Below are 25,101 nucleotides of genomic sequence, written 5' to 3'. Positions count from 1 at the left end.
TGTTCTTTATCATTCTAGATTTTATATAACATCTTATTTAATATAAACTTATTCATGTAATTATACTGTCTTAACTACATAATATGTTAAAATGCATAAATCTGTTACATAATTACTGTTATTAAGATGATAATTTATTCTTTGTATTCCTACTCTCTGGGTATGTGTGTGTGTGAGTGTGTGTGTGTGTGTGTGTGTGTGAGTGTGTGTGTTTGCTGGAATTGGCCACAGAGACTTCTATTTGTTAACTTAGGGCTTTCCCTGAGTCCCTCTCATTGTAAGTATTATCATTACTACTTGTAATAAAATCACTTTATTCTAATTAATTCATAAATAAAAAAAGTCACACAGATGGTTTAAAGAAGCCACTCCAATACCTGCTTAGTCCCAGCCTCTACATCTTAGTGCACTTCTGCCAATAGAGTGGCTGTTCTGGGCAGGGCCTGTTAAAGGACAAGTTCAGAACTATTGCTTATGTTTCCTGTGTAGTCAGTTTGAGCTGCGCCTTGTTACTTTAAAATGTCCTTGACATTCATCCTGGTATCTTATCATCAGCTGTCACGAGGACCAGAAAATGTCCCCCATATAAGGGAGGCTGAGAACGTTTGGGTTTTTGATACTGTCTGGGTAGCAGCCCTTGGAGAGGGTTAGACAGACAAAGCAGTCCAAGGAGCTGATCTAAGAACGTTCAGTTGCAGGGCTCTACCTTCGAGGTCAGGTTTCATGAATATCCCATTCACAGGGATGGATGAGACGTATCCTCAGGAGGCTAACACATCGCCAGTGCGGTGTGTTGATATCCTGTGACCCTCGGAGGCTCCCTCAGGCCACACCTCAGTCTCTCCCAACCACTGAGCGGGATTTCCAGGGCTCACTGCAGCCTCATTCTGTAATCAATACTCTTGCTTGTCTTTTCACTTCATGATGAATTATCCTCAGGGCTTATCATTTCCAAAAATCTATAGGTTCACCCACATATTTACAATGGATACGTTTTTAGTAAAGATTTTTTTTATGGCTTTACTTGAGGCATTTTAGAGAAGTCACAATTGGATCCAAGAAGATTTTTATACAATAATGGCTTTTAAACAGAAAACCATTGGCTCAGTAGGAACATGGGTTGCCACGATTACAGCACAGCCGAGGCCATCAGGGCTGCAGGCTCTGCTCACACCTAAGGGAGGGAGGGGTTCCAGGACTAAAGAACTGGGGTCTAGATCACAGGCCATTGGCCAGTGTCACAACAGGAGGAGTCGGATAGGGCCAGAGCAGGGTTGGTGGCCATGGAGCTCAATTCACCCAAAGGAAGGGACAGGTAAGCATAACTCCCATGCAGCTGCTCGCAGTGTTGGCTGTTGAGGGAGAGAAAGGACATCGTGAGATCACATATACTCTTCTAGAAGTGGGCGCAAGGGTATCAAGGAAGGAGCAGCCAAAGGCAGGAACGTCTTCTGACAAGACCTCAGCCAGCAAGAATAAGAACCTGCACAGGATGTGAGGAGGTCGTGAGGCTCAGAAAACACTGTGCTTTGGGGCACAGAGCAGCCTTCAAGGGAACAGACCCTTCCCTCTGCTCTACTTGGTCTCCTGCTGTGCTTGTATTAGTGCTTTACAATGAGCAAGTCAAACACCTTACCCCTCAGCCTTGGTCAGAAGGACATAGGCAAAAGACAAGGGACACAGGAGAAACATAGTCAAGGAACAATGACAGGCACTAAAGAACCACCCTGACTCACTGTTCAAAGGGTCAGAAGTTCATGTCCATCCTCTGCAACTAGCAAGTTTGAGGTGAGCCTGGGCTCCCTGAGATCCTGCCTCAAACAAGCAAACAACAAAAGCAGGACATATTGCCCCAGGCCTTAAACTCTGTCACTCTAGAGGCTGAGGCAGGAGGATTGCAAGCTTGAAGCCTGCCTGGGCCATAGGGGTCCAAGAAAATAAAATGGTAAACCTAGGGTTGGTTTGTGGTTTGAGGGTCAGTCTCCAGTTTTAGGGAAAAAAAGAAGGGGGGAAGGGAGGAAGAGAGAGATAAAGGGAGGGAGGTCTCCAAGTGGGCAGACAATAGAACATATAAAAGGGAAGGTAAGCACCCTACAGGGGTACTAGCTTCTACTGAACATGCATTGAGGGTTGGAAAAGGAGGAATGGAAACAAACCAGATGTGTTGACATAGGAAAATCCTCCCTAAGGAAAAGAGTGAGTCTACATAGAGAGTCTCAATTCAAGGCTTACATGGAGCTGGAGAGATGACTCTGCAAGAAAGCTTGTAGCTCTTGCAGAGGACCTGAGTTCGGTTCCCAGACCCTGTGTTGGGCAGCTCCAGGGAATCCAAATCCGTCTTTTGGCCTTTGTGGGTACCCACATATGTGTTGCATATACCCACATACACATACAACACACATAAATAAAAACAGAATTGAAATTAAAATACATACTCGCTGGAAACATTCATTTTTTAAAAAAATAAAGATACGACCAGCTGGGGTTCTGAGCTAAAAGATTGGATTATGTGCTTATAGAGGGCAGACTGGGCTCACACTCAGGACAGCACTCCCAAAGCAAGATGGCAGGGCTAATGTCTTAGAGACTCTGAAATGGGAGCTAAAGGTTTCCTGTGCCTCCAACAATCATCTGAGAGAAAAGAGGTCTAAGAGAATAATGCTCCCGACAGTGGTACTTAAGGAAATTGTGGAATGATGGTGTGTCAGGCCCACCATGTCTTCTGCAGATGGTTACAAAACCCTAACAAAAATGCTAGCCAGCCAGCCATCTCTGTTGACCTAAGGCTGCATCACATTCACAGGTGCTACGCATCAACAGTGCCACAGGAGAAGGCCCTCCCAAGCCAGTCTTTGGTTAGCTTAATGTCTAAGCAATTTCCCCAGTGTTGCTGCTTCCCTGTAACATGAGCGAGCATCAGATGAGCACACACATCATCACACAGTAGCCACTCTGAGAAGTCTCCTGATGCAGACAGGCACCAAGGCACATTTGGTGGTTTTCCTAATGTTCAGAATCTTTCAAACCCCATCAGATGCAGGCTCTGTTCTCCGTGCAGTGCCATCTAAGTATTCCTCCATTGAGACAGCAGTTGAGGACTCAGTGGTAGCTCAGAAGATGTAAAGTCAAGGGACAGAGACTGGATTTATTGTATTTAACGATTATGTGTGTGTGAGGGGGAGGAGGTGAGGGGGAGAGGGAGAAAGGGAGAGAAGGAAAGAGGGATAGAGAGAGAGTGAGAGAGAGCGAGAGAGCATGTGTGCTATAGTGCGCATGTGGATATCAGAGGACAACTTGGGAAGTCCCATCTCTTCTTCCACCACATGGGTCTTGGGGCTTGAACTTGGGTTGTCAGGCTTGGCAGCAGGCTCTGTTGCCTGCTGAGCCATCTTTTGGGCCTTGACCTGGCTTTCATCACTGCACCTCCTGACCCGTTGAGGATGTAAGCAGTACAAAAGGGAGCAAAGTGGCGAGACGTGACCTTCTTGCTTGACAACTGCCATTTGGACACGACACAGGAAATGCCTTGCAATATGCAAATTCTATCTTGGACTAAAATTCATCTTCAGATTTTGTTTATTGCTTTAGTAATTGCAGATCTGTCAAGGGAACACTCACCCTTGCTGATCATTGTGTGATAGTTACTGAAAGCTTTTTTGGTTCACAGAAGACAGAGGTGACAGAGGACGGCATGCATCAAATAGCAGGGGACAGGATAAGATGGTGCAGATAGTTTTGCAAAAGCTCTGCTATATATTTTTTTAAAAGACCAAAACAAAGACAGAGGTGAATATGGCAGACTATATATAAACACCATGTTTTATGACAAGTGGAAATAATAAAAATGGCAAGTGATGAAGGAAGAACAGAATTGGCTTATTAAGGGCCCTCCAGGTGGTGACTTCAAAACCTGACCAAATCCAGGAGGAGACATTACTGGTGAAAATCAGACTACACCAAGTAACAAAACCACAAGCCCTCTGAAGTGTTCACAGAACTGAACAATGAGCTGAAGGTACAAGAAAGAGCGGTAGGGAGGGCAGAGAGGGAAGAGAGCCATATACGATGATAGGGTACAGGAGAAGATCAAGATGAAGCCCAGCATGTGTACACTAACAAGAAATTAACACAATAGCTAAAACAACTATTAGAGGAGTGTACACACATATACATGTGTGTGTGCACACACACACATGGACCTCACAGTGAAATGCCATGTAGATATAGCACAAATAAAGGCTGTGGAGTCAGCTCAAAGAGCAAAGTGCTTGCTATGCAAGTCTGGGAAACCTGAATCAGGATTCCAGTGTGTAAAAGCCAGGCATGGCTGTATATGTTGATAACCCTAGCATTGGGCTGTGTGCAGACAGAGGGATCCTTGGAGCTCCAGGTTCAGGGAGAGGATCCTATTTCTCAAGAAATAGGATGGAGAGTGACAGAAGAAGACATCTATTGTTGTTGGTGTTGATCTCTGGTGTCCATAAGTGCACACATGCGCACACCATGTGCTGGTTTGAATAAGAATGGATCCCATTGGCTCTTATATTTGAATGCTTGGTTTCTAGTTGGTGGACTGTTTTAGGAAGGATTAGGAGGTGTGGCCTTGTTGGAAGAGGTTTGTCACTAGGGGCAGGGTTTCGAAAGTCCATGCCACACCCAGTCTCTCTCTGCCTCTTATGTGGATCAGATGTAAATGCTTAGCTACTGCTCCTGCACCATGTCTGCCTGCCTTCTCCCATGCTTCCTGCCATGATTGTCATAGACTCGCCTTCTGAAACTGTAAGCAAGCTCCCAATTAAATGCTTTCTTTAATAAGTTGCCTTGGTCATAGTGTCTCTTCAGAGCAGTCAAAAGTAACTAAGACACACCTATCCCATGTACACACACACACACACACACACGAGAGAGAGAGAGAGAGAGAGAGAGAGAGAGAGAGAGAGAGAGAGAGAGAGAGAGAGAGAGGAGAAATACAATAAGCAGAGATCAAAACAAACCAGGTCATTGCATCAATAAATTTGAGACCATCTCTGGTAGCCTAGGCTACCTAAACCCTAGATTGACCTTGAACTCTTGACCCTCCCATTTTCACCACTAGAGAAATAAAATTACAGTCCCATGTATGCCACTCTGCCTGGTTTATGTAACCTTAAAATATGGTTGTGTTCTCTATTAATATGATTTTTAAAAGTCTGGTAATGCTTGGGACACATTTCTTTGTCCCCTTCCTTTACATGTCTCCGAGTGGCTGTAACATTGTCCTGGAATTAGCACATGCTTGTGCCTCTCTGCCTTGAGATTGAATCTGGGGTCTTTCTTGTGTGTACGAGGCCAGCACTCTACTAAATGAGCTACCCTGCTATTCTCACGTCAATAAATCTAACTGAATTTAACTCATCGATCACAAGCAGAGACTCTTAAGTAGTTCTTCCAGTTCATCAACCCTCCACTTTATAAAACAATTCTATCTAAATTGAAGTGATGCAGAAAGGCGAAGGATGGCAGCAGGGCCTACAACTGTGAAAACCAAGGCAGACCCAGGCCAGAGGTGCTAGATTAAATAGCAGACACTAGGTGACAGCTCAACGTTCAATTTGCAGACAAGATGTGGCAACTGTGCTACACACACATCACATGGACAGCACCTCCACAAATGAATACCAGAGTCAAGGCAGGGAGGCACAGGCACGTGCTAATTCCAGGACAATGTGATAGCCACTCGGAGACAGGTAAGGAAGGGGACAAAGAAATGTGTCCCAGGCATACCAGACTTTGTATCATGTTAATAGAGAATGCAACCATGTTTCAAGGTTGCATAAGACATTTATGAAATCTGACATGTATTAGATTACAAAGACAACCTCAATCAGGCCCTTATCAGGAGAATAATATATACAATATTCTCCAGTCACAATGCAATAAAAGTAAAAATTAATCATTTGGTAAAAAAGAAAAAATGCCCTACAGTGTAGAAAAATACAAGATTAAATTCTCCTCAGTATGTTTCGGGGTGAAAAACATATACAAGCGATTTCCATAATTTCCAGAATATGGCAATAATGAAGATGTATCAATCCATAAGGATATGAATAAAGTTGTAGTTATCGTCTCGATAGTAATGTAAACAAATGGAGCCATTAAACATCTAATTCACAGTGTTAGGAAAAACAGCAGAGTCAACCGAAGCTGGGATTTGGGAAAGGCTGGGAAGGAATGGACCAGTCAAGAGGAAATTAGAATCGGTTAGTGCAAAGTACTGACTGTCCACTTGGAGATCGAGTGGACAGCACTCTGTGTGACATAGGGGTTGTTGAGAAGACAAGCACACAAGTAAGTAGCCATATATGCACACACAGCACATGAACAAATCCATTGGAAGCTGCTTAATGCTGGGTTGAGAGCAAATGTGAAGGACTGGGGGAAAACAGACAGGTTGCTAGGAAAAAATGACAATTTATCTAGACTGACCTCAGGAGACACAGTTGAAGGAAACAAATCTTCATTTGGAAACAAAACCAAACCAAAACCAAGTCTCTAAACTTACATAATTTTACAAGGGAGTTGTACTCAATCAATGTATCCACAGAGTGAGAATAATATTATTGCTACTTAGAACATTTCAGAGCATAGGAAAATTTAGAAACTTCTAGATTATGCCCTGAAAGAGAGCCCCGTGCCAATCCCAGGTGATGTGAAATTCCTACAGAGTCAACAGAGACCCCTTTGCAGGTAGACTTGGAGAAAGATAAAATTTAAGCAATGCTTTCATCTTATAGGAACAAGTTTCAGTGGCTCCAGACAGGTGGCCTCCACAAACCCAGAAGAAAGCTTGGGGAACCTCTCACACTTGGCTGACAGACAGACTTATGATCTAGATTCTAAAAGCAAGGCAAGAAAAGATGGATCCATGCAGCTGCTTCAGGGAAAATGGAGAACAAGTGGGAAGAAGCGCAGCTAATAAACCCCTAGAAAGCACATGCTAGCCAACACCCAAAGGCAGAGAAGACAGATGATGTCAAGGATGAAGAGGCCTTTTACGCACAGCTAGTAAAATCCAAAAGGGGAGTAGGTGTCAAAACTCCAAAAGGAAATGGACAAGAGATCTTAGCAGATAATTTACAGAGAAATAAGTGCAAATGGCTTTCTTAGTGTAAGAAAATATATCCTATCTCTCGCAGAAGAGAAATATGTGTTAAAACCAGATGGAACACAGACTGAGGGAATGGCCAGCCAATGACTGACCCAACTTGAGAGCCATCTCATGAGCAAGGACCAATCCCTGACACCGTTAATGATACTCTGTTGTGTTTGCAGACAGGAGCCTGGCATAGTTGTCCTCTGAGAGGCTCTGTCCAGTAGTTGATGGAAACCGATGCAGAGACTCACAGCAAAACATTAGCCAGAACTCAGGGAGTTTTGTGGAAGTTGGGAGAAGGACTGAGGGATCTGAAGAAGATAGGAACTCCACAGGAAGACCAACAGAGTCAACTAATCCTGGACTCTTGGGGGCTCCCAGAAACTGAGCCATCAACCAAAAAGCCAGCATGGGCTGGACCTACCTCCCACCCCCCATATGAAGCAGATGTACAGCTTGGTTTTTATGTGGGTCCCTTAACAACTGGAGCAGAAGCTATCCCTGACTCTGTTACCTCTGTTGATCCCTTTCCTCTAACTGGGACACCTTGTCTGGCCGCAGTGGAAGAGGATGCACCTAGCCTTGCAGTGAGTTGATGTTCCAGGGTGGGTTGTTACCCAGAAGGGTCCTCCCCACTCTCAGAGGAGAGGGCGTTGTGCAGGGGATCTATATATGAGGGGGGACTGGGATGATAGTGGGGTGTGTGATCAGGGTGTAAAGTGAATAAATAAATTAATGTAAAACACAAAACAAAACAAAAACCCAAGTACCATTTTGCTGCCCCGATTGGCACAACTTCAACAGCGCCCTCTGTTGGTGAGCTTGTGGAAAACTGCTCAGCTAGCTCCTGCCTCTAGAGACAATAGGCTAACTTTTCTCTAGAGACAAAAGGCTAACAAGGGACCCAGACTCTGACTCTGCCCTGACTCCCTTCTGAATCCCTAGGAAAACGACACCCCAGGTCAGTGCATGTCTGTGGTGCACAGGGTCTTACTTTAATGGGTCTTCTTTTATGTGTCCCGATAAAGTAGCAAATATTTTCTCATAAAGCTCTTGCGTGCTTGCATCAGACTAGTTCCTAGGTATCTTTTCTTAACTCCTGTCTAAGTGACATCTGTCTAGAAGTGACCTTTTCTGATTGTTATTGAGGGTGGGTCTTCATAGTCTGCCCAGCAACCTTGCCAGGTAACCCGTGGAATCTACCGGATTGCATGCCTCCTACAAACACTGACAGCTGGGCATGTCTACCCACAGCTGTCCCCGTCCTTGAATAGCCTCTGCTTTCTTGTCTCCTTGGTTAAGGGTGATGGGACAGGACATTGCTGTGGGAATTCTTGTGTAGTCCTCCCCACAGGATGCCCTAAAGGGCTAAGTCATATGTCATGACTCACTGTAGGTCTTTACTCTACTATGGAAATCCCCTTCTAATGCAAGGAGGGTAAAGTGCTTGCCCCTGCAAGCATGAGGACTGGGGTAAAGATGCCAGATGAGGTAGCACATGCTTGTGCTGCTAGCACTGGGGAGGTGCAAAGAGGACCATCTCTGGGGCTTGCTGGCTAGCAACTCTAGTCCAACGGGTGAGCGTCAGGATAGTGAGAGACTGGACTTAAAGAAAGACTGGATTCTTCATGAGGTGCTATATAAGGTATAAAGTATAAGGATATATATATGCATGCACTTGATACCCTGCCTCCCAACAGACATGCACACATTCTTCAGTTGCTGTGGCTTAAAGAGATTCTTGATCGGATCTTGTCAGTCAGCTTTCCATGGCTCTGACAAAGTAACTGAGGCAAACAAGAAAGGGAAGATATATTTATTTGGGGTTGCAGTTTCACAAGGGTCAATCCAGCCTTCACTGAATTTATTACTTTGGGCTCAAGGCAAGGTCCATATAAGGTAGGGAGTGGATGGCGACCTGAAGCTACATGCTTCATGGTGGCCAGAAGCAAAGGGAGAAAGGGACAGGGATAAAATTACTCTCCACTGGGACACCCCTGGCCCCACCTCCTAGCAGCCCACCCATTCACTGTGATTCATGGATGGAGTAGCGCACGGCTGAGATAAATTTCTCCTGATCCAATCACCTCTCAATTTTGCCACTGGCTGGACAACAAGCCTTCAATGTATGACATTTTATATGCAAATCACAACATGGTCCTAATTTGTGAGGGGTTTCTGTTCTCCCTTTAATTCTGAATGCATTATACATTTTAATTTTATGAAATGGTTTCTGCATCAGTTGACTTCAACATTTCCCCTGACAAATTATTTGATGCCATTAATAGCTTTTCTAACATCCCTGCTCAAGCCACACCCAGTTGCGAAGCGTTTCCTACCAGATACCGGGCCCTTGTGCTTTTTTGCTTTTTGGCTTTGGGTGCCTGTGTTTATGAGTGAGCGTGGCCTGTTCTTTGTCTCTCTCACCATCCTCTTTGGCTTTACTGTGGGGCACATCTAAAACTTGTCAGGTTCAATACCTCACCCTCTTCTCTCCTGGACTGAGGTGATCTGTTCCTGGATGGCTTCCTTGATGAGACTCCTCTGTAGGCCTGATACATTGTCAGGAGCAATTTCCAGCTGCTCAGGAGGCTGTGGGAGGAATGCCCTTGAGCTCAGGAGTTCAAGGCCAGCCAGCTTGTGCTCCCACTGCATTGAAAGTGGGTACATTTTAAACCACGGGTTTTAAGTCTGTTCCGAGTGGGGAAATGAGTTTCACCTAACTGGTCAGTTCTCTCCAGGGGTCACTGTGGCATGCATGGCACAGTCTCCTGTGTGTGCTTGCTACAGCTCCGTGTAGCACCTTTGAGCCTTCCTTGCTTAGAGGTGCTGAACAGTGCACATAAGGAGGGTCTTACTTACAGACTGTCAAAGAGTTGGTGACGGTTAGACTCACTCACCTATCCTCCCGGTCTTCTCCTTAGAGGCAGTAAGATACTGGGGCTATGGATTTAGCTGAGCTGGTCCAATCCCAGCTCTGCCATGTAGGGGCTGCACATGGGACTCTGCAGATGGGACCTAAGATACTGTCTAAAGCCAACACTCGGGGGGTGGGGGAAGCAGCCTATTTCCCTGGGGTATGGAGATGGCTTCGTCAAAGAGCAGTTGAGTGCTGCTGGGTCAGTAGGTTAGCCTTCATCTCTTTCTCTCTGTTCCAATCTTCTATCTCATTCAAGGGTAAAGCCACTGTCACTTATCAAAGGATGGTTTTGATGTCCACCTCCCCACCACTTGTTCATTTGTTCCTATTATGTAGCTGCTTGCCTTAGCTTTGTTACAGATTGGAAGATTTAAGCAGTGCCCATATAGTTCACCGAAAGAGAATGCTGCCCAAGCCATCTTTGCTTAGGTGGCCGCTTATCTGTAATTTGGACTTGCTGCATTTCAAATGTTCTAGAGGCTGGGAAGGGGATGCTGACCTGAGTTGTGCACGTGAAGGCCGGAGGTAGCTGTGTTGCTGCTGGCTGCCCCTGGAGGGAGGGGGTGGCACACAGTTTTTATGATAGGGCGGAAGGAAGAACAAAGAGTTCCCAGGTGCCCAGCTGCCAGCCCTGCAGCGTGTTTGGAGGACAGCCAAGGGGGCTGCGAAGGAGGTTCATTTCCCCATTTTTTTCTTATAAAAACTGTGCCGGTAGCTTGTGAGCTGTAGCAAACCCAACTGTGAGGATGCCTATGGGTGCACTGGTATAGGGGACATGTCCTTCTATGGTGCGTCTGCTCCCCCAGGGCAGCAGGAGGATGGGTACTAGTTTCCTTCTGCATAGCGTGCAGTTCAGCAGACTGGGGAAAGAACTTTGCTAGCTGCAGGAGCTGGGCTGTATTTTTCTAAACCCATTAAGGCTCTTGAACAGCCGGTGTTGCTTAATGGTCCTGAAAACATTTGATTAGTCCAAAGGCCTCTGCACGGCAGGCCCAGGGACTGAGGTTTTTAAATCCTCTGGGTCTGAGGCCCTGGGCTCTCTGCAGTGTCAGCATAGCCTGCGTCTCAGTCACTGCCACCTGCCATCTTCCCAAGGGTACTTAAGACTAGCTAGGTACAGGCAAGCACTTTTGAGGGTACACTTTGGCAGGCCCATCTATCCCTGATGGTTCTTCTACTCAGGACTCCTTGCGGTCTAGACCTCTGGCATGCCTCCTGCTGCTCCCCTTACTCTCTATAGCCTTTGCTCTCGGGTCACACAGTGGCCTTGGCTGTCCTGCCTCCCAGCTCTCTCCTGACTGTTCTGCTCTGTCCTTGCTCTTCTTCATTGGCATTTGTGGCTCTGCTGGGCTCTTATTACTCTTGTCACATCGGGAGAAAGTCATTTCATCTCCTTGGGGCCTTTGTTCTTCCTTCAGAGGTCAAGTGTGTGGTCCTCTCAGTACCATTTGATTTGTCCATCAAAGGCCCTTACCACCCACATCAGTCAGGGACTGGTGGCCCCTGCCAGCACTCCATCCTGTTTTCGGATAGTATGGTTCTCTGAGGCGAGATGTGGTGCAGGAAGGTAGGGGCCCCTTTTGGGTAGGGTCCATCTTTTATGTCATTCGCTCCCTGTGTGTGTCAGCCTATTGCTGTATCTAGCATGGTGAGGGGACTTGGCAGGAGCCTTGTGTACAGTTTCCTGCCCCTCTAGAGTCCTTCTGAAGCACCTATGGCCACCAACTGCATTAGCAGATGGTTGTAGGGTACATGTTACCTAATGGCTGGGAGACTGAGTGGGCTGATCTGTGCCGTACATTTTCCTGACATTGTGTTACACCTTGTCTATGACTGTAAGCAACTCATTCCATTCTGGGACCTCAGGTGCTTGAGCTCTGAGTGAGATGGGCAGAGGAGTTCCAAAATGAGTTTTTCTGATTGTGCTTTGGTTCTTTGCATCAGTTACTGAGTGAGGCTAGGGTGGGGTGGGGTGGGGTGGGGGGCAGTGGCGAGAGGATCGAACCAATGCAGCAAGAGCCAGCTGACCAGCAGAACAGTGCTTATTTGGGTTGCTAATTAAAAGAAAATTCATTTCGGAAGGCTGCCTTAAGATTTCCCATGAGCACAAGAGGGTGAGCCAGGGTCAAAGCTGCCTTTTAGAGATGGGAACCACTCCATGTAGCCCAAGCACTTAGTAGATTCACTGCTGACCATTAGGCTCAGGGCAGTATGAGAGCTCCGACTGAATTTCATTTCTGATCATTTCTACTGAGTAAGACTGGAAATGTGGACCTGCCTCCAAGGTAATAAAGAATAAAGAAATTTGCATTTGTTTTAAATCACATGGCCCAATATTTTGATGTGAGTGTAGGGACTCGGTAGACTCTAATTTGTCTTTAACTTCTGGTTTTTGGATGGTCTTGGTCATGCTGTCTCTCTGATATCCATTAACACACTGTATGTAAATAACAAAACTGAATTTCCCAGTGACATGAATCTTTTTTTTTCTCATGCAATTGAGAAATCCAGACCAGTTGTTTGCAGACAAGATTTGATTTGACTGTGTTATCATAGTCCTGGTTCTCTTTGCTCTCTCTCTCTCTCTCTCTCTCTCTCTCTCTCCTGTATTAGCTTCATCTTAGACCTGGTTCATGTATTTTTATGTGCCTTGGTGCATACATTTTTGTTGTTGATATTTCGATTTTTTTTGCAATGGAAAGATTATCTACAGTCCTCAAAGTAGTCATGTGCTATTAAAACTTAATCATGGGACAAAGAATTGATGAAGACAGACACAGACAAACCAAACCAATGAATCTCATGGTCAGGAAAGCTAACAAAGAGGTACTGGAGAGCCTTGATAAACCCGGAGACATTTGGCGGTGTGCTGAGAGCATACATCCCTCCTCAGCTCACAGGAGGATGACATGGCTGCCCACAGAACCGGTGTCAGCCCTCTCTAGAAACCAAATTGAAATTGGGTAATGGGCCACTCTTGGCAATGACTCTAGGTTGCTGTCATCTCTTTGTAACAATGAGGAATGTGATGCAAGACTCCATTCACACCAGTGGAAGCTGTGCGCTGTGTTCCCCTCTGTATTAGGGTTCTCTGGGAGAACAGAATACAGTGAATGAGGATTTATTAGCATTCCCACAATATGTTCTGGGTAAGTCCAGAAATTACTGTGTCCCCCTTCAAGAGACTGAACACTCAGTAACTGTTCATTTCTTGAAGCTAATTATGTCAGCATTCCTGATCGGGTGCCAAAGGCCTGGGGGGGGGATTCCAGGAGAGCTGCCTTCTCTTCAGTCTATGTTAGATGCTTGAAGATGCTGGGTTCTGAGATCAGGAAGGGATGGGTCGGCAGCAATCACCGCAGCAACAGCAGAGTAGCTGACCTCATCAGTGAGATGCAAAGGCAAGCAGGCAAAAAGCAAAAGCTCCCCCCTCAGACCTCCCTGAGGCAGCCTCCCACATTGAGGGCAGCGCCTTCACATTTCAATTAATGTACTCAAGTCTCTCCTTAACAGCGATTCTCTGAGGCCAACCTTAATCTAGACAATCCATCGCAGGTGTGTCCTGGAGGAGGACTCTTAAATCATTTGCATCTAGTCTGACAATGGAGATTAACCTATAGACGTCATAGGCATATCAAGATGGGGAGGGGCTGGAGATGGGGCTCAGCAGTTAAGAACATGTATTGCTCTTATAGAGGACCCAAGTTCGGTTCCAAGCTCTCACATCAGGGGCCTCATAATCACCTGTAACTCCAGATCCAGGGATCTCTGATGATCTGATGTCTTCTTCTGACTTCTGAAGGTGTTTGCCCTCATGCACACACACACACACACACACACACACACACACACACACACACACACACAGAGGCACGCATGCATTTGCACATGTGCATACACACTAAATAAAAAAATGTAAAGAAAGCAGAACTAAATTCCTTGCTTTTATTTCTACTGGAGATGTGTATTCATGGTATATATGTGGCAGCTGAGTAGTTGGTTTTAGTGGTGATTTGGATGTCACCACCTGAGTGCCATTTAACAAGAAGTTTGACGTTTGGGGCCATACAGAGCAGTTTTCTGTGTCTTTAGCTTTCCGGTGCATTGTTTTCCAGAGTCTCTTAGCATATTGAAAAAAAACAAACAAACAACCCAAACTCAGAAGTCACTGTTTTTTCTTCAAGGCTTGTGTGGAATATAGAAATCCTCAGAGTGCAGGATGTGAGAAAGGTCATCACCCGGGCACCCTCAGGGTGGGCCACCTGGGCTGTGATGATTAATCCTGATTGTCAATTTGATTGCATGGAGAGGTACACCTCTGGGTGTGTCTGTGAGGGTGTTTCCAGGGGCAACTCAGTAAGGGGGAGGATGCTCCCGGAATGGAGGCACTCTGGTGGGGGTGGCCCAAAGGAGGAAACATGGCAGGAGGCACAGGCATCCTCTGCTTCCCCCTTCTGTCTGCCATGAGGTGACTAGCCTTCTTCTCCCCAACCGTGTCTGCAGCCTGGCTGTTCAGCTTGAGCTCAAGCCCCACAGTGGCAGAGCCACCCGCCACTCCCCTTGGTTGTTTTTATAGGTTTTTGTCTGTTTGTTTGTTTGCAATTCAGAGTACCTAACACATCAGTTCTGCTAGCAGCTGAGCTCCTACCTGTGAAAGACAAGTTCCAGGGCCCTGGGACAGACTCCGGGGAGCCCCATGACAGCAGAGGGGACGAGTCTAGAGCACACATGGGAAGGGCATTAGGAGACAATTCACAGAACCTTCTGATCCAAAGTACTGAGGCCATCTTGTGGTCCCCACTCCTGGACCAGATTTTTTCTTGAGTATTAGCCATGCTAGAAAACCTGTGGCACCCCAGGAATTTGGTCGGTCTCCTCTGCTGATTTTCCCTTTAAATGTGTTTTAGAGAGTATTCAGACTCTCCTCCTTGATGTGTGGCATAGGCAGCTCACAACTTTGGCGATTGTGGGTACAAAGTGGTGGGCTGTGAAGTCAGCTACCCTACGCGTGGTACTTGGTACTACTGATGCCGGGCATGGTACGGGGTGACTTGGTGTGCACATAGCAGGGATGGTGACTAGCATCACCTGTGCTGGGGATGGTGTAACTACGGGTAAGGTAGCTCCGGCTTGTATGACTCTGACAGCCTTAGAACAAAATACATGTTTTTCACAGTTCATTTAAGCCACACAAGTCTGTGACACAGGTTCCTAGGGAACCCCCTTTCCATTTAATGACTGAGGTTGTTTCTGACCAGGGTCCCTATTATAATTTTAATGTTGAATGCCTCCTCTCCTCTCCCTGACATCCCTACCCCCCCAAAACAAAAACAAAAACCCATGCATGAGAAACTTGGTCTCCATCCTGTGACATTATTGGAAGGAGGCAGATCTACAGTCAGGAAGGAAGTTAGGTTGGTGGAGACATGCCTTGCAGGGCACAATGGGATCTTGCCTTCTCTCACCTTGTGTCTAACAGCTCTGGTTGGTTTCCTTTTGCCATGACTGCTGCTTCCCAGTTCAGAAGTAATGGGACTGAAGCATCTGAACAGAGACAAAGCAAACTGTTCTCCGGTGTTCTGTTACAGTGACAAACAATGACTGCTACAGTCACAGAGCCCCCAATCTCCATCTGGCACCAACCTCAGGCCCCCAGTGGCCCCTTGGAGTTGACTCCTCTCAAGAAAGGTTATTTTCTCAAAGGCCAGAGAGGAACTCCAGGGCTCTGTTTCCAAAGAACAGCTGAGCTCAGCAGTTGTCATAGCTCGGTAACATAAGCAGATGCTCTTGCCTCCTGCTGTCTATGAGGGGACTGGGTCTTGGGTCTCAAACACCATAGTGCAAGGTTGCCTGTCATCCCCACCCTCCAAGATCTTGAAGGGCTGAGTCTGAGGTGGCAATGGCTGGGAGGCTTTGGCAGCAGGCACTTCAGGGAAGAGGAGGCAGCCAGTGACTGAGCTGGCCACATCCTACTGAAGTGCTAGCCCCCTTGGTGCTGACATAAGTGCATGTGCTAAGGACCAGCACACTTTTTTTCCTGTTTGCATTTCTTACTCGACCTCAGTCCAGTTGGAAGGTGATGAGAAAACACAGTGTCATTTTCTGACAAACCAAGGTCAAAAGACATCAGGAAAAGCCTGGATTAAACTCTGTCAACTCAGCCCAAGAGTTCTACCAAAAGGGGATGGAGCTTGGGGTTCATTAGGCATGATATTATGTCTGTTCTCAGCTATATGCTTGTGTGTGTGTGTGTGTGTGTGTGTGTGTGTATGCATGAGCACACATGCATGCCACACACTTATGTGGAGGTCACAGGATAACTTTAGGAGTCATTTTCCTCCTAAAACCCCAGGTCCCGGGAATTGAACTCATGTCAAAGGGCCTGGCAGGAGGTGACTTTACCTGCCGAGCCATCTTGACAGCCCGAGATCCTGATTTCTATTCTCAGTAAAGATTTATAATAAAACACCTTCAGTAGCTTGTTGGCAAGATGTTGGGATGGATCTAGGCTCGTATCACAGTGGCCAGGTCAACAGGAAGCATCGTGTCCCCAATGTCTGGTCTTAGTAGTCACAGTGTCAGGTCTGCTTTCTTCTTTTTACTAGGAACAAGACACCCTGCCCAGTGCCCTAGGGAAGGGGAAATGAGTCCACTTTTGAAGGGTTTAACAAAAAGTATGGGAGCACATCTAAAACACTAGGGGGAAGATCAGGATCTGACCTCTCCCTGCTCATATCTTCCTGCCTCTCGAAGGGAGCACTCTTCCTTTCATTTGTTACTTTCCTGCACTGCGTTTGTAAATATGCCTCTACCCGTTATTTTTACAGGCTGTCTGCAAGCATGTTGTAAATGATACCAGGTCACAGCATTTATTTTTTTCATCTGTAGCTGCCTTCTTTCTTAACCTTCTGCTGGAGAGTTTCACCCACAGGAGTCGCAGCTGGAGCACGCCCTGTTGGGGTGGTGCTGCGTGGCGGTGTTGCTTGTCGGCTCCCATTGATGGATGTCCAGCTGCTTTCCAGTCTCTGGCTGTTACGAACAAGGCTGTCATGGATATTTATGTGTGTATCTTGGTGAACGTGAGCCAGATTCGTGAGGCGTGCTTAACAAGGAATTGCTGTGGGGTTGAGGCTGTGAATCTTGAATTTTACTAGAAGTAGCCAAATTGCTTTCTGAACTGGGTGGGTATAGCAAGCAGCTTCCTCAGCAGTGCGTGCAAGGCTCCCCTCTGCCCTTTCCCTGACGACACTCAGCATTCCAGTTGTTTTTAGTGTTTGTTAGTCTTAATGCAGGCTCTGTCTGTGGTGGGTTGAATGAGAATGACCTCCACGGGCTCATAGATTCGAATGCTCTGTCCGAAGTTAATGGAACAATTTGGAAAGGATTAGGGGGCATGGCCTTGTTGGAGAAGGTGTGTCAATTACTGGGCTTTGGGGTTTCAAAAGCTCACACCAGACTCAGTTCTCACACACTCTCTATCTGGCTCCTGTTTGTGGATCAGGAAGCAAGCTCTCAGCTCCTGTGCGCCCTGCCACGGTGGTCATGGGTTCGCCCTCTGAAGCTGCAAACCCCCAGTTAACTCTTTCTTCTATAAACTGGTTGGTTGTGGTATGTATGCAGCAATAGAAAAGTCACCAAGACACCACATGTGGCTTTGATTTCTATTCCCTGCCTGCCAATGAGACAGTACACCTTTCATATATTTATGTTTATTTCTAATTGATTTTATCTACTTGTTCTTTTGGGATGGCTGGACCTACTCTTTGCCCCATTTTGTCTTTTCTTGTGGTCAGTCTAATCTATTGTTTGACTTATGCATTGCAGATATGCTTTCTCTCTTACTGCTTTCAGTGTGGCACAGGGCTGAGAGTGTGGACTTGAGGGCCATCCTGCCAGGATCAAATCTTTGGCTCAGTATTTCCTCTGTGGCCTTGAGTGAGCTAATTCATCTGCCTCAGTTTCCTCCTCTGCGAATGGGGCTGAGAAGGGGAAGAGGTTTGTATCCATGAAGCAGATCTTTGTCCCCCTTCTACTGCTGTTGTACAATTCCACAGGTTTGATAACTTGTAAAGAATAGATATTTCTGTGGCTCACAGTTCTGTAGTCTGGGAAAAACAATATGAAGGGACTGGAGTCTGATAAGACCTGTATCACCCGGGGCAGAAGATGCAAGGGGAAGACAGAGAAGGAGACTGAGAGGGAGGAGAAAGAGAAGAGAGCTGAGCTCATCTTCCCTCAGAAACCCACTCCTGTGATAGCTGGACCACCCACATTAATGGATTCATGAGGACAGAGACCTCCTGACCTAAATACCTTTGAAAGGTCCTGCAGCTCAGCACTCGAATTTGGGTTAGTTCTCTGGTGGGCGAACTGTGGCGGGCACAGCTGAACCCCAGCACATGATGATGAGCTTCATCTAGCCCTGCCCTTTGAGGTCACATGGGAGCCTATACACGGGCATTGCTGCCCTGTGCACACCCTGTGGGTTCTGTGTGTTCCTTTGATGGGCTGGCAGGCACTGCTGCGCTTGGCTCTCAGCCTTCTATAAAGCCCTCCCTTCAGTCCCCAAGCTGCCTGAATCAAAAGCAAAATCCCAGCCTCCCTCTAGGGGACACCTGGGAATTGGAAGGCATCAGGCTCCCCACAGCAAAAATAGAAGCTTCATTTGCTTTGGAAAACAAATGACAGTGAGAAGGGAAGCCAACTGAGGTGGCTGAGGAGGCTGGGGAGCCCTCAGTGGTCCTGGGCACTGTGAGGTTGGATGCAGCTGTGCTGATCTGCCAGCAAGCTGACCCGGTCTCTTTCATCCCGGCCTCCCACTGGCATTGCGGTTGGTCTGTGACATCCACAGTCTTGGCATCTGAGGCCCAGTTTTTTTAAATACCTGCTGCACTGTCCTCTGGCCAGACTCCAGAAAACAGGACGGGTTTAATGTGGAGAATCATTGGGAAAATATGTCAGAGATTATAGGGAAGGCAGGCCTGCCAAGAAGGGTACAGAGAACTGTGCTTGGTCCTGTGATGGCATAGGCTATGTAAGGGCAGAGTTACTGAAGTGCAAAGAACCGCTGAGGCCGGCAGCCACTAGTTGCAGATGACCTGTTAATAAAGTAGCCAGATTTGTAGTCATGTCTCGGTCAGGACATGTTCTGAGAAGGTTGTGCAGATCCTACTTACAGACACTAAGGTAATCTACGCCTAGTGTCAGGTATGTGCCGTTTTACATCACATGGATACTGTGATATCACTGAGTGTATGAGCTTGGTCTTCTGTCATCAGTGTGGCACGTTACTGACCAGCTGTCATTATGTGCTATGTGACTGTTTGATGGTGCCTTGCAGTAAGCTCTGCAGAAACAGATGCGGGATGGTGCTGCCTCTTTGGTGCATTTTTGAGAGAGAAAGGCTGGCATTCAAAGAACAAGTTTTTGAGTATCAAACCAATAGTCTATATCTGTACCCTCAACTCTGCCTGTAGGGTGGTACCAGGGGTTCAGCGAGCGGCAACAGTCACCCGAAAGAACTAGTCTGAACCGGTGGAGACATGTCCCACACAGTCTCTGCTTCAGAGCTGGGGCGGGAAGTGAGAGGCTGAGAGCTCAATGCTACTCGTTGCCCTGACCCATCACCTCCAGTTTCTGAATGATACCTTTCCAAGTCTTGGGTTTGTACCCATCTCAGGAATGACAGTTTGCATGTTATTTTTAAGTCTCTCCAGTAGCGTTAGTCGGAAGCACCTGCTGTAACAAGCAGTTGTTTTTGAAACTTTGAGATCATCAAAGACCCACTTTAAATCCAGCTTGTTCCCAAAACATTTGCACAAATAAGAGTCTTGAGATTTGAGCTTTTTTATTCTGAAGATGCAGCTTGCACAGGAGGAAAATAACACACTCTCATCTTTATAAATAGTGTTATTAGCATTGAAGACTTTGCTTTGCAGTCAGCTTAGGGACTTGGCTATTCAGAATCGTAGCATCTTACTTATAAACGGTACCTGGGCCTCCACTGTGGCCACCTCTCCTTCCTACTGGCTCTGAGGACCTGGGGACCCTTTCTGGGCTCAGTCTCTCTTTGCCCACAGAAACACTGCTAAGACCAGCTCTTAGAGTTAGGCCCCTGCGCCTCTTTCCTTCTTTGTCCTGGAAGATGCTTGTTCTGTTCACCTGAACACAGTCTCTATGTATCACATCAGTTAGTGGCAGCCAACGCGTGCTCTTGGTCTGGGGAACATCCATTTTCTTATCCCAAGAAGTCTCATCCCCCCTCCTGGGTGATGTGTGGGCCCTGCTCCATCTGTGGAGATGTAAGCCATCTCCATGTATTCTCTCCAGGGCAGATTGGATGGGGGGTCTCCAGTACCCGGTGCCAGGAGGCCATCTATTCTGTAGCCTACCTGTGCAGTGCCTGCTTCTTTCAGTGAGGCAGCCCCAGGGCAAGCAATGGTTACCCAACCAACAGTCCTGTGTGTGCAGACACAAGTTTGGTGCCAGGCTATGTCATGGGGGTACAGGAGGAATCCTTTGCCTTTGATGCTTCTAGATGTAGGTCAGCCCTTCTGTCAGGGACTCCTTGAGCCATCCCAGGGCCTCTGCAGTATGTGGCCAGGTCCTGTTCACAGATGTCTGCAGGGTTATTATTCCCACTTCACAGTGGGCTCTCCCTCCATCTCCAACATAGAGTTCCAGACATCCCCAGACTGAGCCGAGCATCTAGCCCTTTACAATGTGGAGTTTCCCAGTCCGCACACAGACATTAATATATAGCTCTGTGGTATTAGAGGCAGCCACCCAGTCCTCTGCCGCGCTAACGGTGATTCCAGTGTGTGGTTGGATAAGATCAGAATTCTCAGCTCTAACCAGTGAGTTGGATATGTTTATTTCTCCATCTTCTTGGCTCCTCACCCCTTGCAGGTCTGGGACTTTATGAAGCTGTAACAGTTGCCTTAAATTTCTTAAGAAAATGGTTTCTAGGTTGCTTTTGATGTGCCTGTGCCACCCCTGGGCTCTTTCCCTGGGAACCTTGGCTTTAGATGGATGGTTCAATGAGCTGTCCTGACAGGGGTGGGAGTGGGGTTCTGCTGAGTGTGTATGTATGTGTCTGTGTGTGTATATATATATATATATAATACATAATATTTATCTATTATATATAGCATATTTATATACTATATAATGTTTGTGTATATACTTATGTATTTATATAATTATATATTTATATATAATATATGTATATATTTGTATGTGTATATATATGTATTTATTTATGTGTGTATATACTCACATCTCTATCTCTCTCTTTCACACACACACACACACACACACACACACACACACACACATGATTTGGGACCTCCCATTAGCCATCAAAAGTAACCAGTGAATTCCCAGTCATCCCGCTAAGGAATCTTTCCTCCTGGAATGCCTGGAAACAAGTGTCTGAAATGCTAAGTTTGACCATGGATGAGCTCATTCCCAGAGCCTTGCATATTGAAAAGCACAGGACCAATGGCAGCAGTTGAAGTGGTGTCCTGTGAGGAAGTTAATGAGTTCTGGTACCTGATTTCCAGCAATCATAATGTTATCTTCCTGTGAGAAGCTGGTTCTCAGGAGTGGTATATGACATCAGATAGCTGAAAGCTATTCATCAGATGTACTGTCTGTGTCTCATTCCCTCTGTGGACACAGCAATAGCCTAGAGTGCCTTTGCTTCTGTGGTGGCTCCCAAGGTAGGGTGGGAGGCCCTGTACCCTGGAGGATCCTAAGGTAGTCATGGAGAAGGAAGAATCCTTTGGTTTGAATTTGCATGTCTTTCTTGGAAAGCTGAGCTGCGGGGTCAACCATCTCCCACCTCCATCCAAAACCAAAGCCTGTGAGTGGATGGATCTGGAGTGCAAGGCATCCTGGCCCTGTGGGGAGTCTTCCAGTCTGAGGATGTCGAGGGCTAGGAAACGATTCTGATGATGGCTTTGGAGTGGAGGAACAGGCGCTGTCTAATCACAGATGGCTAGGGAGGCCTGCCATGCCCACTCTTGGGGAGGGAGAAAGGAGCAGGAATAGAGTTTGGCAGTGATGGGAATGGCCGGACACGGTAGATGTGCAGAGAAGCCCAGGTAACCCAGCAAGCATGCTATATTTCTCTGTCCCTTTTAGCTATTGGCAGGGGCCAGAAATTTTTTTTTTTTTTCTGATCCAGTTACCTAGAGGGATGGCTACCGGACTCTTCTGGCCTTCAAGGGCCTTCCCCTGCTCCCATGAAGGTCCTGGAGAGGGTGCAAGAACCTGGTGGTGGTGTGGTAGGTGACCTTGCATTTGAATTAAAAGGCTGCGGGGAAACTGGAGAAGATAAACATGAAAAGAATGCAAATGAATTGCATCAGAGTGGACAGGAGCCCTGACTCCACATCCACCAGAGATGGCTGCTTGGAGCCTATAAATAGGCACTTAAAGCCTGCTTCTAAATTGAGTTCAGATGTGGGCCTGTTTCCTCGCACGGAGAAGTATTTGTGTAAGGTATAACACACCCCACCGTTTCCAGGCTGGAGGATTTTGTGCCTTCTTGGGAACTCTATGTGGAGCAGGCGGGGGATGCGCTGCTCCAGATGAATGAGACTCTGTACTTTTCAGGGGCCTCTGAGGAGAGAGAGCTTGTAGAGAGGGGCTCTCCAGGGAAGGAGGCAGCAGCAGTTCTCTGAGGGCAGGGATGCGAGTCCCTAGACAACTCCTGGGCTTCTCCCAGGTGTCCCTGTTCAGGAGCAGGTAGGAGAGTCTTGGACCCAATGCACACAAGGACCTCCACAGGCTCACAGTGAATTGGGATGATGCCAGATGGTCTGGAATAGAGGCTGAGACACATCCTTAAGGGGAGGGGCGTAACCTGTATGTATGGTGGGATGGGGATCCTGGTTTCCCAGATCTCTCTTCCTGCGTTACTCCATTTTCTGCTATGCTAGTCGTTACCTCTGGATGGGTACTTTTGGGGGGGAAAGATGCTTTATTTTGGTTCTTGGTTCTGGATCTCCAGAGTTAAGAGCTGCATATTGGGATGGCCATCCTTCTGGCAGCGCCCAGGGGTGAGTGCGCGGCCTCAAGTGGTGAGCAAAAGAGCAAGTTGCTTGTGTGTTCAGATTTCTCTCCCTCTTCTGGTAAAGCCACCGGGTATGAGTTGTGGGAGCTCAAGATGGCTGGTCCTATCCTGATTATCTCCTAAAGCTCCCTCCCCACCCCAGTGTCCCCCCAAGCACCATGGTCAGAATAAGTTCTCATCTCTAAATATCTCACAGCACAAACTAAACTCTGACAGTGTCATAAAGGACAAGCTGTCCTCAGGTCTCAGCACTGGCTGACTCTACCTCTTGTCTACTGCTCTGGAGCAGTGGTGCTGGCTGGTTCCTCGTGGGCAAGTGAAGTGTTTTGCCCACGGGACTGTATCAAGTATGCTATGCACCAACTCATTCATTAATTGATTTTGAAGGATCCTGGGTGGCAAGCTCGCACTGTGTCCCAGGGCATTTATTTGATGTGAATGTGGCTTAAGGTGCTGGTCTGGGGGTTTTGCTGACTGTCACTTACCCAACTGCCTTTCAAACAGCTTTTTTTTCCTCTTCTGCCTTACTTTCCTAATGTGTTTGTTAATATGTGTGCATTCTATTCTCCCCCCTTGTACCTTCCTCATTAGTATGTGTGTGTGTGTGCATATGTGTGTGCATGTGTGTGTGCATGTGTGTGTGTGTATGTGTGTGTGTGTGTGTGTGTGTGTGTGTGTGTGTGTGTGTAGGTCGAAGGTTAACCTTGGGTGTCATTCCATAGGAGAGACCTAACGTGCCTTTTGAGATAAAGTCTCTCATTGGCCTGGATAGGGCTCACCAGTGCGTTCCAGGGATCTTTTTATCTCTACCTCCTCAGCTCTGGGATTACAAGTACAAGCCACATTGGTTGGCTTCTCTTTGTGTGTGTGTTGGGGGGTGGTGGTGGAGGGGTCTGGCTCTCAGTAAGCACTGTGCTAACTGACCTACCTCCACAGTCTCAATAGGCACTCTCCTCCACAGCCATGCACAGGCTGTGCAGGCCTCTGTTGATGCTCACACAGGAAGCAAGCAGCCCATACTGGCTGCACTCTAGGAAGTGGGTATGCGGTTGAAATGCCTCATCTGTGTCCCCCACAAAGAGGCCTCCCCAGAGAGCCAGAACCTGTAAGGCATTGAAGTGCTACACATACACCAGACCGTTGGGAAGGACCTGGGTAGCTATGTGAATGCCAGACCCCTGCCACTCCAGCAAGGGCACAGAGGTGAAGGGTCTGTAGATCCCTTACCAGTCCTTTAGAGGATTCTAGTCAGTTTTTTTTCCTCTGGACTGGAGGCGTTCGCATGGGCTAGGCTGGGACAGATGAGATTCTCCAGTGCTGGGAGGACCTGCCACTAAGAATGTCTGCCCAGGGAACCAAGAGTGACTGTCTGGCTTTGTTGGAAAATGTGATCGTGCAAGTCCAGAGTAGACGCCATTGTTTGCTTGTGCCTGTAGAAAAGACTCATTTCTTTCTCCCCAGTGAATGCAGCTGAGCTCTCTGACCTCAGACCTCTCAGCAGGTAAGAGGAAAGTTGTCTTTCTACTGCAGCTGCCTAGGGAGCCTCTGCCCCAGGGTTTCTGTCTTGGAAGGTCTCAGGAGGTGGCCTTTTAAAGGGGAGCAGAAGAGCTGGAGAGGTAGCTCAATGAGTAATGTGTTTACCCTGCAAAGAGGAGGCCCTGAGTTTGGACCCTCAGGTATGCATGTAAAACTCCGGGTGCAGGGGCCTGGGTCTGTAACCTCAGTTCTCAGAGGGCAGAGACTGCAGGAAAGATGGATACCTGAGGTTACGGATTAGCCAGTTAGTGAGCTCTGGGTTCAGAGAGACTGTCTTAAAAATAAGGAGAAAGACTGAGGAGGAAGACTCGTGATGTTGGATTTTGACCTTCACACGCATCCACACGTGTACACACACAGCACACAAAACAAGAAAATCCTTTGTATTTTTCATCCTGCTTTAGCTGTAGCATATGGAGAAGGGGATTAGAG

The 25,101-nt window shown here is 47.1% G+C and overlaps 1 protein-coding gene across 8 annotated transcripts in view; it reads left to right on the top strand.

Moving 5' to 3' along the window:
* The window catches only part of Apba2 (amyloid beta precursor protein binding family A member 2), a 243,735-nt gene that overhangs the window by 94,154 nt on the left and 124,480 nt on the right, over positions 1 to 25,101 (top strand). The gene's annotated exons all lie outside the window — the stretch shown is intronic.

The sequence above is a fragment of the Mus caroli genome, unplaced genomic scaffold, assembly GCF_978045245.1.
Source record: "Mus caroli unplaced genomic scaffold, Mus_caroli_1 scaffold_8, whole genome shotgun sequence".
Lineage (NCBI taxonomy): Eukaryota > Metazoa > Chordata > Mammalia > Rodentia > Muridae > Mus > Mus caroli.
Note: the sequence above shows the minus strand (reverse complement) of the source record. Positions and strands in the feature narration are given on the sequence as shown.